General features: G+C 34.7%; 2 pseudogenes; one reads left to right on the forward strand and one right to left on the reverse strand.

Annotated features, from left to right (window-relative positions):
* The first annotated feature begins 6,959 nt into the window (after positions 1 to 6,959).
* On the forward strand, positions 6,960 to 17,532 carry LOC125823045 (uncharacterized; annotated as a pseudogene).
* Positions 17,533 to 17,894: 362 nt separating this feature from the next.
* On the reverse strand, positions 17,895 to 19,848 carry LOC125823055 (uncharacterized; annotated as a pseudogene).
* Positions 19,849 to 20,084: the final 236 nt, after the last annotated feature.

The raw sequence follows: 20,084 nt of genomic DNA on the forward strand, positions 1-20,084 counted from the left end.
ACCCAAAATATCTTTCACTCTATTTGCATATATAGTCTGGGAAGAATATCTTGGCCAAACATATTATTTAAAAATTATTCAAATGATTGACGATGATCAATATTTATTGATCTTTTCCATAAAAAATAAAACACCCCCACCCTGCAAAAGAATAATAATAAGTGGTTTTTGTAGAATGTTTTTCAATAATAATTTGTAAACTTAAATATGAATTAATGAAATATTATTGAGTGAATATATGTTATAATTAGAGGTATTTTTATACATGTATGTTAACAATCAACCTACTGCAATTGTCTTCATTGTGTACTACTTGCATGGGATACACGTGCAACACACGTTTCTAGAAACTAGTATATATATATATATATATATATAAAGTAATTCTTGAAATTGAAAAGCTAAGCACATGAAAAATTCAACATTAAATATAGATATAAATTTAAAAAAAACTTATATACAGAGTATATTTTTCAGTGAAAGCAAGATTCGAATAAATTTTGAGTCTAAGAGGTTGGTGGATTGTTTTGAAATTAATTTATCATGAGAGGAAAATATATAACTAACAAATCTCTTTAACTTCTTCTTACATAAACACAAAAAGATGCAATATTGATTTAATTATAGCACTTCAAAGACAAATTCAACCGTTTTTGTCAAAGTTCATTTATTTTATAAAAAAATATAAAAAAAACGTATAAAATTTATACAAAACTCAGTTACTAATATTTAATGTCACTATTATAGATATTTGAATTCTTAGTACAAATATGGCTTGCTAAAGTCCAAAATATCTTTCACACTATCTATATATAGCCTAAGAAGAATTTCTAGGGAAAACGTATATACATATATATTTAAAAATTATACAAATGATTAATGATGATTCAAGTTTATTTATTTTTTCTAAGAAAAAACACCCCACCCTTCAAAAAATAATAAGTTGTTTTTGTAGAATGATTTTCAATAATAATTGTTAAACTCAATTATGAATTAATGAAATACTATTGAGTGAATAAATGTTATAATTAGAAGTATTCTTACACATGTTTCACCGATTTTATGTTAATAGTCAGCCGACTGCAATTGTCTTCCTTATGTACTACTTGCATTGGATACACGTGCAACACACGTGTCCAGAGACTACTAGATATATAAAACTAGAAGTTATGCTTAAAATTAAAAACTAAACACATGAAAAATTCAACAATTAATATAGATATATCATAAAAAAACTAATGTAGAAAGTATAATTTTTCAGTGAAAGCAAGATCCGAATAAATTTTGACCTTCAGAGGTAGGTGGATTGTTTTAAAATTAATTTTCAATGAGAGGAAACTAATAAACCTCTTTAACTTTTGCTTACATAAAAATAAAAGATGTAATATTGATTTAATTATAGCAGTTTAAAGACAAATTCAAAAAATTTAGTCAAAATTCATTGATTGTATTAATAAATATACAAAATATGTATAAAAGTTTTTCAAAACACAGTTACTAAAAATTAATTTTAATATTATAGATATTTGAATTCATAGTTCAAATATGACTTGCTAAAATCCAAAATATCTTTCACACTATCTGTATATAGCATGGGAAGAATTTCTTGGGCAAGCATATATATATATATATATATATATATAAAAATTATACAAATAATTAATGAGGATTCAAAAAAAATGATAAGTCATTTTTGTAGAATGCTTTTCAATAAAAATTTGTAAACTCAATTATGAATTAATGGAATATTATTGAGTGAATAAATGTTATTATAAATTAAAGTATTCTTATGTATGTTTCACCAATTTTATGTTGATAGTCAACCTACTGCAATTATCTTCCTATGTACTAGTTGCATGGGATACACGTCAAATGCACGTGTCCAGAGACTAGTATATATATATATAGAGAGAGAGAGGGATAGAACTTATTCTTAAAATAATAAAAAATCTAAACATATGAAAAATTCAACATTTAATATAGATATATTACAAAAAAAAAACCTTATCTACGAAGTATAATTTTTTAGTGAAAGCAAGATTTGAATGAATTTTACAGCTAAAAGGTTGGTGGATTGTTTTAAAATTAATTTTTCATGAGAGGATAATATACAACTAACAAATCTCTTTAACTTCATCTTACATAAAAGGGAAAATGCATAAGTACCCCCCAGCCTATGAACGAAATCCCAAAGACACACCTAACATTTACTAAGGTCCTATTACCCCCCCCCCCCACCCCCCGCGAACTTATTTTATATGTAATATTCTACCCCTTTTTGGCCTACGTGGCACTATCTTGTGGGCCCAACGCATGTTGATAAATTTTTCAAGGATAGTGCCACGTAGGCCAAAAAGGGGTAGAATATTATAGATAAATTAAGTTCGGGAGGGTAATAGGACCTTAGTAAAGGTTAGGTGTGTCTCTGGGATTTCGGGTATAGGATGAGGGGTACTTATGCATTTTCCCTACGTAAAAACAAAAGATGCAATATTGATTTAATTATAGCTCTAAAAACCAATACAACAGTTTTAGGCAAAATTCATTGATTGTATTAATAAATATACAAAATCTATATGTATAAATTTATTCAAAACTCAGTTCCTAATATTTAATGTCACTGTGATAGATATTTGAATTCATAGTTCAAATATGGCTTGTTAAAATCCAAAATATCTTTCACACTATATGTATATAGCCTGGAACGAATTTCTTGGGCAAATGTATATACATATATATTTATATTTAGAAAATATACAAATGATTAATTAAGATCCAATATTGATTTAATTTAGAACTTAAAAGGCAAATTCAACAATTTGAGTCAAAGTTCATTGATTGTATGAATAAATATCTAAACCTTTTTTTACCTTGATTCATTGTTTTTTCTCTTTTATTTTTCTATTGATTTTATTTACTCTTTTTATTTTATTTTTCTTTCCTTTTCATTTGATTTCAAATTTAATTCAAATGTCTTATATTTAAAATAAGTTAATTTTGAATGAATATCAAAATAAGTGAAGAAAATCAAATAATACATAAAAATATTAAAGGAAACTTTTAAATTATTTCAAAAAAATACGCATAATTTTTAAAAGGGAAAATACATAAAAAAAAAACCCCTGAACTTGGCACGAAAACTTACTTTAGTACTTAAGCTTTACGGGTAATTATTTACCCCCCTTAACATATTTGAAGTGAATTAATATCACCCTAAAACCAATCTCAAGTTGGCAAGTGTATTACACACGCGCCACGTCATTGACACATTAGAACCACATAAGCGCCACGTCATAGGCACATTGGAAATTCTCTAAAATTTGATTTTTGATTTTTTTAAATTCATTTCTTTCTTTCCATTTCAGAATATTTAAATACTAGTTAATCGTTAGTTCTTAATTAGTTTAAGAATTATTAAAATCATTAGCAGTGATTTTTTTTCAATACTCAACGTCATTTACTGCCATGTCGATTGTCGGTGTTGTTCATTTTTTTTTATATACTAATCAAGGTCTAATTCTTAACTAATTCAAGAAAAAACATATTTATTTGTAGTGATGTTTTTTTTAAAAAAATAAATATTTCTCTACCCATTGCTTCAATCGCCATTGCCAACCATTAACATTATAGATCGGTTAACAAAACCTCATCTTCTTTTATGCCAAAGTCTTTCTTTTTCAAAAAACTTCATAACTTTTTAAGAAAGATCAAATCTCCAAAGTATAGAGTAAAAATTATGTGGGTCTTGAATGTGATTCTTTTTGTTTATGTGTTTAACGAGAAATGTACTTTGAATGTAGAGTTTGAAGAAGGAGAAAGAGGATGGGGTGGGGTGGGGATAGGCTGGTGGGGAGTTTGAGGAAGAAAAGACAAGCAGGTAGAGGGGGTAGGTGGGGTTTTGAGAAAGCGGGGTGGGTGGTTTGAAGAAGAAGAAGAATGGGGTGGGTGGATTTCTTTTTTTTTTTTCATTATATATATAAAGTGGGACCATTACTTTTTAAAAAAAATAACTTCGCGCTTTCAAAAAAAATTCATTTTTTTGCCACGTCATCCGTTATGATGGTATTAAATTCACGCCAAATGAGATAAGGGGGGTAAATAATTAACCGTAAAGTTTAAGTAGTATTTTACAAAGAAAGAAATGGAAATAACTAAACATATATAAGTTTTAATATGAATAAATATTAGCACTAACTAACTATAAAGTTACCAATTAAAAATGACTTGTGTCAAATTTGTTCACTCATCACTAGTCTTCCAGAGAGTCTGCACACTCTCTATGACATTTTAAATTAGTTTAGGGGGTAATAGAACCATAGTTAAGTTTAGGTGTGTTTCTGTGATTTCAATCATAGTCTAGAGGGATACTTGTGTCTTATCCCTAAAATTTATTCAAAATTCAGTTAGTAATATTGAATATCACTATTATAGATATTTGAATTCATAGTTCAAATATGGTTTGATAAAAATCCAAAATATCTTTCACACTATTCGTATATATCTTGTGAAGAATATCTTGGACAAACGTATATACATATATATATTTAAAAATTATACAAATGATTAATGGCAATCCAAATTTATTTATTTTTTCTATATAAAAAAAACCCCACCCTAAAATAAAATAAATAATAAGTGTTTTTGGTAGAATGATCAATAATAATTTGTAAACTCACATTATGAATTTATGAAATACTATTGAGTGAATATATGTTGTAATTAGAAAGATTCTTACACATGTTTCATCGGTTTTATGATAGTTAGTCTATTGTAATTGTCTTCCTCTGTCAGCGTTTCGGACTAAAAGCTTAGGCATGTAAAGTTTAATTAATATTAATGTGTACATGATGGTAAAATATGAACCTTACACCATGTCATATTTTGTTTTGTTATCTCTGTCACCGATTTTACATTGACAATGAACCACTCTATCAAGGATTACGACTGAAAGCTTATGCATGTAAAGTTCAAGTAATATCAAGATGTACCTTATGATACAATATGAACCATACAACATGTCATATTTTGATTTGTTTTGTTATTCCCATCACCAAATTCACTAGTTTTACGTTGATAGTCAACTTAATTGTTTTCCTCTATCAAGTTAAGACTAAAAGCTCATGCACGTGAAGTCTAAGTAATATATGTCATCATTAGTGGCTAAAAGAGTTAATTGAAACCGTTTCATTGAAAAGTATCGATACAATATGTTTTGTTGAATCCTTAAATATTATATCAAACGAATTCATATTTTCTCTAAAAAAAAATACTGCTCACAGAAAAAGTGTTTTTTAAGAATGTTTTACAATAAGTTCTGAAATAATATTATGAATTAATGAAATACTATAGAAAGAATATATGTTGTAATTAGAAGGATTGTCATATTTTGTTTTGTTATTTCCATCATCAAATTGATTCAAATCCATCAGTTTTACATTGACAGTAAGCCTACTACAATCGTCTTCCTCTATCGGGGATTAGCAGTGAAAGATCAAGTACATAAAATTTAAATAGTATAATCATCATCAATGGCGGAATCACATGTATTCAAAAGGTGCCAACTCACACCACTTCATTGAAAAAGTATACTATGTTGATAGTTGAAAAGTTTTATTTACATGCATACTATGTATTTGATCCCTTTATATATTTTGTCATGTTTTGTTTTTGTTATCTCCATCACCAAATTCCCCGATATTATGTTGGCAGTTATCCTACATCAATCATTTTTCTCTATCGGGGATTAAAATTGAAAGCTCATGCAGGTGAAGTTCAAGTAATATAAGTATGTACCTTATGATATAGTATAAACCTTACAACATGTCATATTTCATTTTGTTATTCTTATCACTATATTCACCCATTTTTTTTATTGATTGTCGGCCTACTGCAATTGTTTTCCTCTATTAGGGCTTAAAACTGAACTCATGCACATAAAATTTATGTAATACACATCACCATCAGTGGTAGAGCCACAAATATTCACAAAGAATCAACTGACACTGCTCCACTAAAAAGGTATAGATACTACGTGCTATGTATATCTCTAAATATTATATCAAATCATTATTGACGATTCAAATTCATATTTTTTCTATAAAAGATACCCACCAAACAAGTGGTTTTTTCTAACTTATTTTTAAATAAGTTCTGAAATCACATTAAGAATTAATGGAATACTACTGAGTGAATACATGTGATAATTAGAAAGATTGTCATATTTTGATTTGTTATTTCCATTAGAATTCACCAGTTTTACGTTGACAGATAGTCTACAACAATCGTCTTCCTTTATCAGGGCTTAGGATTAAAAGCTCATGCACGTAAAGTTTAAATAATATTCATTATCATCAATGACGGAACCACATGTGTATTCAAAAGATATACTATGTAGATAAGTTAAAAGTTTTATTTATATACATTCTATTTATACAATCCCTAAATTTAATCGCATGTTTATTTATTTTTTATGTTTTAACACCCCTTGAAAAAAAAATAGTTCCTCCATTTTAGTCAATGTATAATCTTAAGTTGATACTCACTAAAGAACAAAGAAGATTAGGGCAAGTAAACCATACTCTGCATAAACCATTTGTTGCCGTCATTCCCATTTTAAACTTGTAAAGATAAACACACAAGAAGTACTTTTTCTTGTCCTAAAAGAATCAAATTCACTCTTTGTTTGTCCTAAAACAAGGTGAATTGTGCATTTTAAAGAATCGACGGAACATCCAATGATGGATGAAACAGACGAGATGTTGGTTTCACAAATTGGTTGAATCCCACAACACAAAAACCCCCATTTCTTAGATCCAATTTTTACTTCGAATGAAGGACCGAATTTGAAGCCTCCTTCAATTCCTTTTCCATCTGAATCGGAGTGGTCATTGAAAGTCTCCTTTCATGGTTGCAATGGATGGAGGAATCAACAGATGAAATCGAAAGAATGGGTTGAAATGATGGAGGTTATCCATCACCCTGAATGGAAAGCTGTAAGAATTTACAGAGCTATCAGGAGTTCAGTTTATAGAGTCTAGACATATCAAAATTTGATTTTTGGGTTGGTAAAAAGGTGGTGCTGTGAGACTAACAATTTTTTGTTTCCGTGGGATGAAGCTATTGTTACTCTTGAAGACATGATGATTTTGGGAAAGTTTTTTGTTTTTTGGATGACTCTATTTTGGCCCCCCTTGAATCCCCTGAGTTGGTAGAGATTAAAGAATATGTTGAAAATGCGCGAAGGGCGCTTGTTGGATTGAAGACTAATAATCATAGTAGGTGGTTGAATTTTTTCATGAATAGTGGTAATGATTACGAACATAAAACTTTTCTTTCTCTTTGGTTTTCAAGATTTGTGTTTCCATGTAAAATAGGTGCTCTTGTTTTCTCAATAGCTGTGAATCTAGCTAGAGGTATGCTACTAGCACTTGCTCTTGTTGGTTTTTGGGCATTTTTTCCCTTCCTATGTGGATAAATAAAAGTCTAAAGTTTTGGGTCTTCCTTCCTTTTCTTTGTGGATTAATTTAGCCTAATTTGACAAGCCCATAAGCCCAATATTATGGTGTATATGTAAGACTTTCTTTTAGGTCTTATTTTTGAAGGATCACAAGAGATTGAGAGCAGCCATATAGAGAGAATAATGATAGAGTGCAGATTTTCGCACAAGCCCTAACAACCAATTTCAAATAGCGATTCCCACTTCGTTTCTTATCCGATTGAGTTGATTTTTGGATAGCTTGTTCCTTTCAACTTGGTATTTGATTGGTAACTGATAGAGGATGATTTGGAGTCGCGTAGCTCCATATTTTTTCTCGTGAACAGTAACTGCAATTTTGTTGTTTTAACTCCTTTTATTTCTCTAGTTTTTGGTGCTCTCTTGTAGTTGTGTTGCTCATTGTTTGGCACTTATTGCTGACAATTTTGGATAACACTTTTATAACTCTTGTTTATTTTATTGGAGCTTTGGCATTGTGGTTTTTACTCTTCACACCGAAGAGGTTTTCCACGTTAAAATTTGGTGTCTTGTGTGTTGATTTATTTTTCTTGCTTGGTTGATTTGTTTATTGCCCAAACAGTTTGTTCTTGCATTATTTTGTCTTCTCTTGGTTCAAATAGAAGTGAAAGTTTTGACTTAGGTTTTCTTCGGCTATTGCCCTGTCATGCGCATTTATTTTGTGCTTGTCTTTCCCAATAGCTCATGCTTTTTGTCAAGCCCCGAACCTACACCCTGGACGTGGCCGGCACTCGAGAACCATTGCTGGCCCCAAGCGAACCCTTGGTCTGGCTTACTTACTTAGCGAAAGACTTAAGCACATGAAGCAGTCTCAGAATATAACTCATGCAATAACTCAACTCGAATGAAAAGTAAAAACGACAATAAATGTGCACTTTATACAAAGCATTATAAACAATAGATGATAGCTCAACATGTTAAAGTAATGCAATAACAACTCAATTACATAAAATTAATATAATACTGTGGGAGTTTCTCTAACCGACAACCACTACTATGAGCTTAAGTGATGATACAACATCTTGCCCACGCTGCCAAAACTGTCCTATACTTTTTCGTCATATAAAATGCCTCAACTAAATGGGTCCACTAATATTTGCTAAAAAGCACTAAGGATTCAACTAAAAAGTATGATCCTTTCTACCCATGATGTCTACATTGTTTATGGAAACTTGACATATTATGAACTTGCGTCGCTATATCAGTGCTCAATACTACTCCCAAAATATACTCAGCTCATATACTTTTAAAACAAAACTCTTTCTTTGGTTTGAGATAATTACTCAAAACTTAGCTTAAAATCTCTCTTAGAAATCGATATTTCCTTTCATGCTCAAATGTAGAGAACATTTTAACTTTTGGGATTACTTAGTTCCCATATAATCTTTAAAGAAATGAACTTTACTCTTACTCTTTACTCAACTCAAAGCTTAAGTCTTAAAACAAAGTTAAAACGTTTGTAAGACACTTTTGGAAAACTCTATGAACTTCTGTTAACTTAACTCTTAACCTTTTTGACTTGACTCTTAACTTTCCTTGAATTGAATTATGGATTCAAGGTTCATGATCTCATATTTATGGATGATTAAATGTTGTTTAGATGTACCTTAGAGTATAGAAATTGACTAGAAAACATAGGTACGTTGCTAAGGAACTAGTACGGAAAGAAGGGGGAAAAGGTGGAAGAACTGGCTTCCCTGGAGCTCTGAGAGGCTCGGGGCACCAGCCCTTGAATTTTAGACACAGGGTTGGGGCGCTCTGGCTGGCACGACACCCCAGAGCCCAAATTTCAGAAGCCCCTTTGGGGCGTTCTGGCTGGGGCGGCGCCCTAGCGCCCTGCCCAGGTTGATTCTAACTTTTCTCCTTCGTTTTTCAACTCTAAACCCCTTATTTCAACTTGGTTCTTTCCCCAAACACTTAGAATAAACTATACCATCAATATATGTAAGATTATACTTGAAAACACACCTAAAAAATGAATCAAACTCAAGATACTCCAACAACAAGAACCCACAAGATCTCAAACGAATTATCATCAAGAACTCATAAGTTTTGCTTTCAAAACAATACAACTTCGTTGAATTGAATCATGATTGGCGTGTGGGTGAAGTAACCCAATGCTATGTAATCTCACATACCTCGTAGGGATCACCCCTTGATGAAATCCACAAGCGATTCTTGAAGATCTTGACAATTCTTGCTCCCTCTCCTCTTCTTTTCTCTTCTCTGAAAACCCTAACTAGTTTTTCAAAAGCGTAAATTGACTAACTTCAGTTTATAGCCCTAAATAATTACAAAAAGAGAAATTATTCAATTGGGTATGTAAAAGACCATAACGCCCTTCTAAAATCCGGATTGGACTTTCCTAATCCAAATAGCCCAACTTCCAATAGGCATATCTCACTCATACGAACTCGGAATCACGCAAACTCGGGGACATTGGAAACATAATTCAATGATATTTCCTACCGTATCTGGAAACACACCTAACTCATCTTGAGCTAGCAGTTATGGTCATTTGAAATTGACCCAAAACTCATTCTTAACTTAACTCTTGTCAAATTTCCTGTTTTTTATTATTTCCAAAAATCACTCTTTCTAATTCTAGCTCTTTCTAGTTGTGGGATGTTACAATATCTCCCTCCCCCCCCCTGGAAACATTCGTCCCTGAATGAGATTACTCTTAGTAGGCTAAGGGTGTAACATCTAACATTCCGCCCAAACACCCAATAAGCAAATCTAACAAATCAAGTATAATAATTAAAGACTACTAAGAAGAGAATTTGTCCCTTCTCTGGGCTCAAAGAGATGTGGATATCTCTTCTTCATATCCTCCTCCACTTCTCATATCCTCCTCCACTTCTCAAGTAACTTCCCCATTAAATTGATTTCTCGAAAGAACTTTGACTGATGCTACTTCCTTTGTCCTCAACTTGCGAACCTGACAGTCTAGAATCTAAACAGGGATCTCGTCATAAGACAAGCTATCATTGATACCAATATATTCAGTTGGTATGATAAGTGAAGGATCTCCCATGCATTTTTTTAACATGAAGACGTGGAACACCAGATGAACCGCAGTTAACTCTTGGGGTAACTCTAACTCATAAGCTACATCGTCAATCCTCTTGGATATTCTGTAAGGGCCAATATAGCGGGGACTAAGCTTCCCCTTGTTACCAAATATCATAACACCCATCATGGATGAAACTTTCAAGTATACCCAATCATCTACTTCAAACTCTAACTCCCTCCTCCTAACATCAGTGTGGGATTTCTGACGACTTTGTGCCGTTTTCAACCTCTGTTGAATAACCTTCACCTTCTACATAACTTGATGAACAATCTGGTCCTATCAAGCCAGATTCACCAACTTCAAACCATCCAATAGGAGATCTGCATCTTCTCCTATAAAGAGTTTCATAAGGAGCCATCAGGATGCTAGAGTGGTAACTATTGTTGTAAGAAAATTCAATAAGAGGTAGGTAATCATCCCAATATCCTTTGAAATCAATCATACAAGCCCTCAACATATCCTCTAAGGTCTGAATGGTGCATTCTGCATGCCCATCGGTCTGCGGATGAAAGGCAGTACTTAAGTTTACCTTTGAATTCAAGCCTTTCTGAAAAGATTTCCAAAACTACGTAGTAAATTGTGCACCTCTATATGAAATAATGGAGACCGGAACTCCATGAAGTCTCACTACTTCTTGAATGTACAACTTAGTATAATTTTCAGCTGAATGGGTAGTCATTACAGGAAAAAAGTGGACTGATTTAGTCATTCCATCAACAATCACCCAAATAGAATCATGTTGCCTGCGACACCTTAGCAATCGAGTAATAAAAATCCATATTAATTATCTCCCACTTCCATTCCAGAAGTTCTATATTCTGAGCCATACCCCTGGGCCTTTGGTGCTCTACTTTAACTTGTTGGAAATTCGGACAGTTAGCAACAAATTCTGCAATGCTCTTTTTCATACTACTCCACCAATAGACTTCTCTCAAGTCATGGTACATCTTTGTGGAACCCAGATGGATAGAATATCTAGAGCTATAAGCTTCCTCCATAATCCTTTCTTGAAGTTCATCCACCCTTGGTACACACAACCTACCTTGATACCTCAATACACCATCTTCCCCTTGTTCAAAAGCCATTACTTTTTGCTTATGAACATTTGTCTTCAATTCAAGAAAAATAGGGTCTTGGTCTTGCTTCTCTTTTACTTCTAACACTAATGATGATTCAACCCCATTCATCACCACTAGTCCTCCTTCTGTGGAATTCATTAGTCAAACTCCTAATCATACAAGTCTATGCACATCTTTTGCTAACTCTTTCTTATCTTCCTCAAAATGGGTGGTACTACCGATAGACAATCCACTCAAGGCATCAGCAACAACATTTGCCTTACCTGGGTGATAGAGAATACTCGTGTCATAATATTTAAGTAACTTTAACCACCTTCTTTGTCAGAGATTAAGTTATTTCTAACTAAACACATACTGAAGGCTCTTATGATCGGTGAACACATCCACATGAACACCATAAAGATATTGACTCCATAGTTTCAAAGCAAATACTAGGGTAGCCAACTCTAGATCATGGGTTGGGTAGTTCCTCTCATGAGCTTTCAACTGTCTGGAGGCGTAAGCTATAACCTTGCCATTTTGCATCAACAATCAACCAAAACTAACTCTAGACACTTCACAATATACGAAAAAACCTCAAATTCCTTCTGGTAAGGTCAATACTGGGGCAGTAGTCAACCTCTTTTTCAATTCCTGAAAGCTCTTTTCACAACCTTTAAACCATTGAAATTTCACTATTTTCTGAGTTAACTTGGTCAAAAGGGATGAAATAGATGAGAACCCCTCTACTAACCTTCTATAATAACCAGCCAAACCCAAGAAAATCCTAATATCAGTTGGAGATGTGGGTCTAGGCCAATTTTGTACTGCCTCTATTTTCTGAGTGTCAACTATAATCCCTTCACCGAAAACAATGTGGCTTAAGAATGCCTTAGACTCAAGCCAAAACTCACATTTAGATAACTTAACATACAAGTCCTTATCGTTTAGAATTTGGAGGACTATTCTGAGATGGATAGCATGATCTTCTTCATTCCTCGAAGAGATTATTATGTCATCGATGAACACGATAACAAACATATATAAACAAGGTTTGAATACTCTATTCATAAAGTCCATAAATGTTGCAGATGCGTTAGTTAGACCGAACGACATGACCAAAAATTCATAATGACCATAACAGGTCCTGAATGTTGTCTCTGGAATGTCACATTTCCTTACTTTCAACTGATGGTAGCCTGATCTGAGGTCTATCTTAGAGAAACAAGTAGCACCCTAAAGTTGATCGAAAAGATCATTAATTCTCGGAAGATGGTACTTATTCTTGATGGTAACCTTGTTCAACTGACGGTAATTTATACACATCCTAAGGGAGCCATCTTTCTTTCTCACAAATAAGACCATAGTGGCCCAATGTGAGACACTTGGTCGAATAAAACCCTTATCAAGGAGATCTTTCAATTGTTCTTTTAGCTCTTTCAACTTTGCTGGTGCAATTCTATATGGAGAAATAAAATAGGACTAGTATCTGGAAAAATGTCTATGCCGAAGTCTATCTCTCTCTCAAGAGGGACTCCGGGTAGATCATCACGAAAGACTTCTTGAAACTCATTCACAACTGAAACTAACTCAATAGGAGGTATCTCAACACTAGATTTATAGACATACCCCTTCGAAACTAACTTTCTCACCTTAAGGTACGAAATGAAACGACCCTCAGGAACTGCTGAACTGCTACTCCACTCTATAACTGGCTCATTAAGAATTTGGAACCTAACAACTTTTCTACAATCAATGGAGGCATAACATGCATGCAGCCAGTCCATACCTAGAATGATATCGAAATCTACCATGTCTAACTCAACTAAATCAGCCATGTTGTCCTTGTGATTGATGAAAATGAGACAATCACGATATACTCGCTCAGCTAGAATAGACTCCCCAACAGGTGTAGAAACACAAAAGGGTTCACAAAGTTTCTCAGAAAGAACATCAAAATTATTTGCAACATAAGGAGTAACAAAATATAAACATGCTCCTAGGTCTAGCAAAGCATAAACATCAAGAGTAAAGACTTTAATCATACCAGTGACAACATCTGGAGAATTCTCTTACTCTTGACGACTAGTGATCGCATAAAGGCGGTTTGCTCGTCCACCAGTATAGGAAGAAGCTTATCTAGGTGCTGCCCTGTCCGGTGGAGCAAGTGATGAATATTGGACTGTATTGCCCTGATTACCATTACCTTGTTGGTTCTTAGGGCACTCTTTCATGAAGTGACCCTCTTGTCCACACTTGAAACAATCTGTAGAGCCATCGCGACAATTGCCTGGGTGAGTTCTGCCACACTTAGGACATGAAGGGGCCCAATTACCTCCTTGTACCACACTACCCTGAGACTGTGTAGGTCTAGCTCAGAAGTTCTGTGAATTCTCACCATTGTACTCACCTTTGTTTTTTGGTGCAGGTGCACTAGCAGATGATGGAGCAGGTCTCTTTTGCTTTTGTAGAAAAGAAAACCGGTTTACATTATTCCTCTGCTACCAGGACTCATTCCATATCTTCACTTTCTTGTTTCTAAACTCCTCTCTACCCCTCAGTTTCTCTTCATCATCCTGCTGCACGTAAACCATCATCCTTGATATATCCATGTCCCCAATTAGCATGGCTGCCTTTCCCTCTTTACTTGACAGACGGGACAACCCAACAACAAACAAACTCATCCTACTTGTCATATTCGCAAGCATCTCCGGAGCATATCGGGAAAGTTGGGTGAACTTCAAGCTGTAATCATGAACACTTAATGACTCATGCTTAAGAGTGAGAAAATCCCGTACCTTGGCCTCTCTTAGTTCTCGAGGACAGAAATGCCCCAAGAAGGCCTCCTCAAAACATGCCCAACTCGCAGGTGGTGCTCCCTCAACTCTACCCTTCTTCCACTGGTCAAACCAAGTCCTAGAAACATTCTTCAGTTGATATGCAACAATATCTACTTGCTCAACATCGAAAACTTGCATAACCCCAAATACCTTTTTCAATTCCTCAACAAAACTCTCTAGATCCTCAGTAGTGCTTGAACCAGTGAAACTTGGAGGATTCATCCTCAAGAACTCTTGGATTCTTGAAGTATCAGCCACTTCTTGTCCAGCCCCTCTTTGTTGTCCAACCTGGTTAGTCACAACTTGGCTTAACATTCGGGTCGCTTCCATGAACTAAACATTCATGGCTTCTCTTTTAGGTTGCACTTCAGGTGCATTAAGTACCCCTTGGTCCTCAACATCTCATCTAGCAGGACAACCTCGGACAACTCTTCATGGTGGCATGATCTGAAAGACATATGGAAGCACGAATTAGCAGAAACATTTTAGAGATCAAACTCTACACACAAATGAGTGTGAAAAAAGTCAAATAATTTCCTAAGTGTTGCAGCCTTCTAATTATAGATGTGGCACACTTCATACCGATAACTAGGACTCTACAGACATGGCTTCATAGACTCCCTAGGACTCTTCAACTCCTTTCTCTGATACCAAGTTTGTCACGCCCCGAGCTTACACCCTGGACGTGGCCGACACTCGAGAACCATTGTTGACGCCAAGCGAACCCTTGGACTGGCTTACTTACTCAGTGGAAGACTTAAACACATGATGTAGTCTCAGAATTTAACTCATGCAATAACTCAACTCAAATGCAAAGTAAAAACGACAATAAAGGTGCAGTTTAAGCAAATCATTTAAAACAATAGATCATAACTCAACATGTTAAAGCAATGCAATAACAACTCAATTACATAAAAGTAATATAATATTGTGGGAATTTCTCTAACCGACAACCACCACTATGAGCCTAAGTGATGATATAGTGTCTTGCCCACGCTGCCAGAACTATCCTATACTTTGCCGTCATATAAAATGCCTTAACTAAGTGGATCCATTAGTCTATGCTAAAAAGCACTAAAGAATCATCTAAAAAGTATGATCCTTTCTACCCATGATGGCTACATAGTTTATGGAGACTTGAGTTATTATGAACTCGCGTCCCCAAATCGGTGCTCAATACTACACCCAAAATATACTTACCTCATATGTTTTAAAAACAAAACTCTTTCTTTGGATTGAGATAATTACTCAAAACATAGCTTAAAAGCTCTCTTGGAAATTGGTGTTTCCTTCCTTGATCAAATGTGAAAAACATTTTAACTTTTGGGAATACTTAATTCCTGTATAATCTTTGAAGAAATGAGCTTTATTCTTATTCTTTACACAACTCAAATCTTAAGTCTTAAAACAAAGTTAAAAATTTTGTAAGAGACTTTTGAAAAACTCTATGAACTTCTCTTAACTTAACTCCTAACCCTTTTGACTTGACTCTTAACTTTCCTTGAATTGAATTATGGATTCAAGGTTCATGATCTCGTGTTTATGGATGATTTCATGATGTTTAGATGTACCTTATAGTATAGAAATGGACTAGAAAATATATGTACGTTGCTAAGGAACTAGTACGGAAAGAAGGAGGAAAAGGTAGAAGAACGGGCGTCCCTGGCGCTCTGAGAGGCGCAGGGTTCCAGCCCTTGAATTTCAGACACAGGGTTGGGGCGCTCTGGCTGGGCGGCACCCTAGGCCTTTGCCCAGGTGAATTTCGACTTTTCTCCTTCGTTTTTCAACTCTAAACCCCCAACTTCAACTTGGTTCTTTCCCTAAACACTTAGAATAACCTATACCATCAATATATGTAATATTATACTCAAAAACACACCTAAAACATGAGTCAAACTCAAGAAACTCCAACAACAAGAACCCACAAGATTTCAAACGAACTATTATGAAGAACTCATACGATTTGCTTTCAAAGCAATACAACTTCGCTGAATTGAATCATGATTGGCGCGTGGGTGAAGTAACCCAATGTTATGTGATCTCACATACCTCGTAGGGATCACCTCTTTATGAAATCCACAAGGGATTCTTGAAGGTCTTGACGATTCTTGCTTCCTCTCCTCTTTTCTCCTTTTCTTTTCTCTTATTTTCTCTTCTCTCAAAACCGTAACTTGTTTTTCAAAAGTTAAACTGATTAACTTCAATTTAGACACCAAAATAATTACCAAAAACGAAATTATTTAATTGGGTATGGAAAAGACCATATTGCCCTACTAAAATCCGGATTGGCCTTTCCTTATTTAAACAACCCAACTTCCTATGGGCATATCTCACTCATACGAACTCGGAATAACGTAAACTTAGTGGCATTGGAAAGATATTTCCTATGGTATCTGTAAACACACCTCTATCATCTTGAGATAGGAGTTATGGTTATTTGAATTTGACCCAAAACTCATTCTTAACTTAACTCTTGTCAAATTTCTAGATTTTTATTATTTCCAAAAATTACTCTTTCTAATTCTAGCTCTTTATAGTTGTGGGATGTTACATTGTTCTTTCTATTATATATAGGGACTTGGCTCGTTAAAAGAGGTTATGATAATGGCATCATCAGAAGTGACAGGTCGAAATGGAGACAGATTTGACATTCATGAACTTAGTCTTTGGTTGCCAGTGTTGTTTGTTCAAGTTTGGGCTTGGGGGAGGATAGTATCTTTGCAGCCAGAGCAGGCTCCAAATTACAATATAGTTAGGTGGGTGAGAATACGCCGATGGCATAATATGAAACAATCGGGTGTAATTAATGTGAGGGCTACTATTGACTCATCTAGAGTGTTTTTTCAATGGAGGCCATACACATTGGCTATGGAAGGTTGGTCGATTCCCAAGTTTTACAAGGATAAAGAAGAGTAGACAATATTTGGAAGGAAAAATTTAGATATAGAAATGGAGTCTTTCGTTCGATGTTTGAGGGCATCTGAGCTTGTTGGTTTTGATTGTCAAGAGCCCTATCGACCAAATCGGGTAGCAATGCAGTTTTGATATGATCAAGACTTCCCTAAATAGATTCCTCGCTCGCCTTCAAGTCCAGAGCTTGCTTGGTACAACTACAACAGACCTATCGATTATGATTTGAGGCTATACTATATGTCTATGTTGTTTGAACTGGATGTAACTACACAATATTTGAAATGATGGAGAAACGAAACTAATCGGGATGTGTGTGATGTTCTTCCTGATCTACCGAAAGAATATCAAGTGGAGAACTAACTAGAAGTTTCTCCTGGTTTTTCTCCTCATTCGAAGCAGAAGCATATTACAGAATAGAAAATGACAAGGAGAATTCATCTATGGAAGTTTGTAAAACAGTGGCCTATCGAATGATGAGAAAAACCAGGAGGAACTTAATGGTAATTCTCCAGTTGACATTCTTTCGGTAGATCAGGAAGAACATCAAAGACATCCCGATTAGTTTCGTTTCTCCATCTTTTCAAATACTTTGTAGTTACATCTAGTTCAAACAACCTAGAAGGATAGTATAACCACAAATCATAATCCATAGGTCTATTGTAGTTGTACCAGGAAGCTCTGGACTTGAAGGCGAGCGAGGAATCCATTTAGCGAAGTCTTGATCATATCCAAATTGTATTGCTACCCAATTTGTTCGATAGGGCTCTTGACAATCAAAACCAACAAGCTCAGATGCTTTCAAGCATCGAACGAAACACTCCATTTCTATATCCAAATTTCGCCCTGCAAATATTAGCTACTCTTCTTTATCCTTGTAAAACTTGGGAATCAACCAACATTCACGGCCAAGGTGTATGGCCTCCATCGAAAAACATCTATGAATGAGTCAATAGTAGACCTCACATTAATTACACCCGATTGTTTCATATTATGTCATCGGCGTATTCTCACCCCACTAACTATATTGTAATTTGGAGCCTGCTCTGGCTGCAAAGATACCATCCTCTCCCAAGCCCAAACTTGAACAAAGAACACTGGCGACCAAAGACTAAGTTTATGAATGTCAAATCTGTCTCCATTTCTACCTGTCACTTCTGATGAAGCAATTATCATAACCTATTTCAACGAGCCCAAGTCCCTATATATACTAGCAAGAACAACAAGAGCTATTGGGAAAGACAAGCACAAAATAAATGTGCATGATAGGGCAATAACTGAAGAAAACCCAAGTCAAAATTTTCACTTCTATTTGAACCAAGGAAGACAAAATAATGCAAGAACAAACTGCTTGGGCAACAAACAAATCAACCAAGCAAGAAATATAAATCAACACACAAGACACCAAATTTTAACGTGGAAAACCTCTTCAGTGTGAAGAGTAAAAACCACAAGGCCAAAGCTCCAATTAAATAAACAAGAGTTATACAAGTGTTCTCTAAAATGGCCAATGAGCAACACAACTACAAGACAACACTAAAAACTAGAGAAATAAAAGGAGTAAAAATACCAAATCACAGCTACTGTTCACGAGCAAAAATCTAGAGCTACACGACTCCAAATCATCCTCTCTCATTTACCAATCAGAGATTAAATTGAAAAAAAAATCTATCCAAAAATCAGCTCAATTGGATAAGAAACGAAGCGAGAATTGCGATTTAAAATTGGCTGCTAGGGTTTGTGCGAAAATCTGCACTCTTAGCATTATTCTCTCTATATGGCTGCTCACAATCTCTTGTGATCCTTTTAAAATAAGACCTAAAAGAAAGTCTTACATAGGCACCATAATAATGGGCTTATTGGCAAAATGGGCAAGTCAAATTGGGCTAAATTAATCAACAAAGGAAAACAAGGAAGACCCAAAACCTTAGACTTTTATTTATCCATATAGGAAAGGAAAAAAGGCCCAAAACCCAATAGGAGCAAGTGCTAGTCGCATACCACTAGCTAGATTAACAACTATTGAGAAAACAAGAGCACCTATTTAACATGGAAACACAAATCTGGATAACCAAAGAGAAAGAAATGCTTCATGTTCATAATCCTTACCACTATTCATGAAAAAATTCAACCACTTACTCTGATTATTAGTCGTCAATCCGATAAGCTCCCTTCGCGCATTTTCACGATTCTCTTTAATCTCTACCAACTCAGGGGATTGAAGGGGGACAAAACAAAGTCACCCAAAACAGAAAACCTTTCCAAAATCATCATGTCTTCAAGAGAAACAGTAGATTCATCCCACGGAAACACAAAACTGTTAGTCTCACAGCATCACCTCTCTACCAACCCAAAAATCAAATTTTGATATGTCTGGACTCTATAAACTAAACTCTTGATAGCTCCATAAATTCCTGCACCTTTCCATACAGGGTGATGGATAACCTCCATTATTTCAACTCATTCTTTCCATTTCATTAGTTGATCCCTCCATCCATTGAAACCATGAAAGGAGACTTTCAATGGCCACTCAGATTCAGATGGAAAAGGAATTGAATGAGGCTTCAAATTTGGTCCTTCATTCGAAGAAACAGTTGGATTTAAGAAATGGGCATTTCTGTGTTGTGGGATTCAACCAAGTTGTGAAACCAACATCTCGTCTGTTTCATCCATCATTGGACCTTCCG

Source organism: Solanum verrucosum, unplaced genomic scaffold (genome assembly GCF_900185275.1).
Source record: "Solanum verrucosum unplaced genomic scaffold, falcon-dt-bn FXZP01000104.1, whole genome shotgun sequence".
Taxonomy (NCBI): Eukaryota; Viridiplantae; Streptophyta; class Magnoliopsida; order Solanales; family Solanaceae; genus Solanum; species Solanum verrucosum.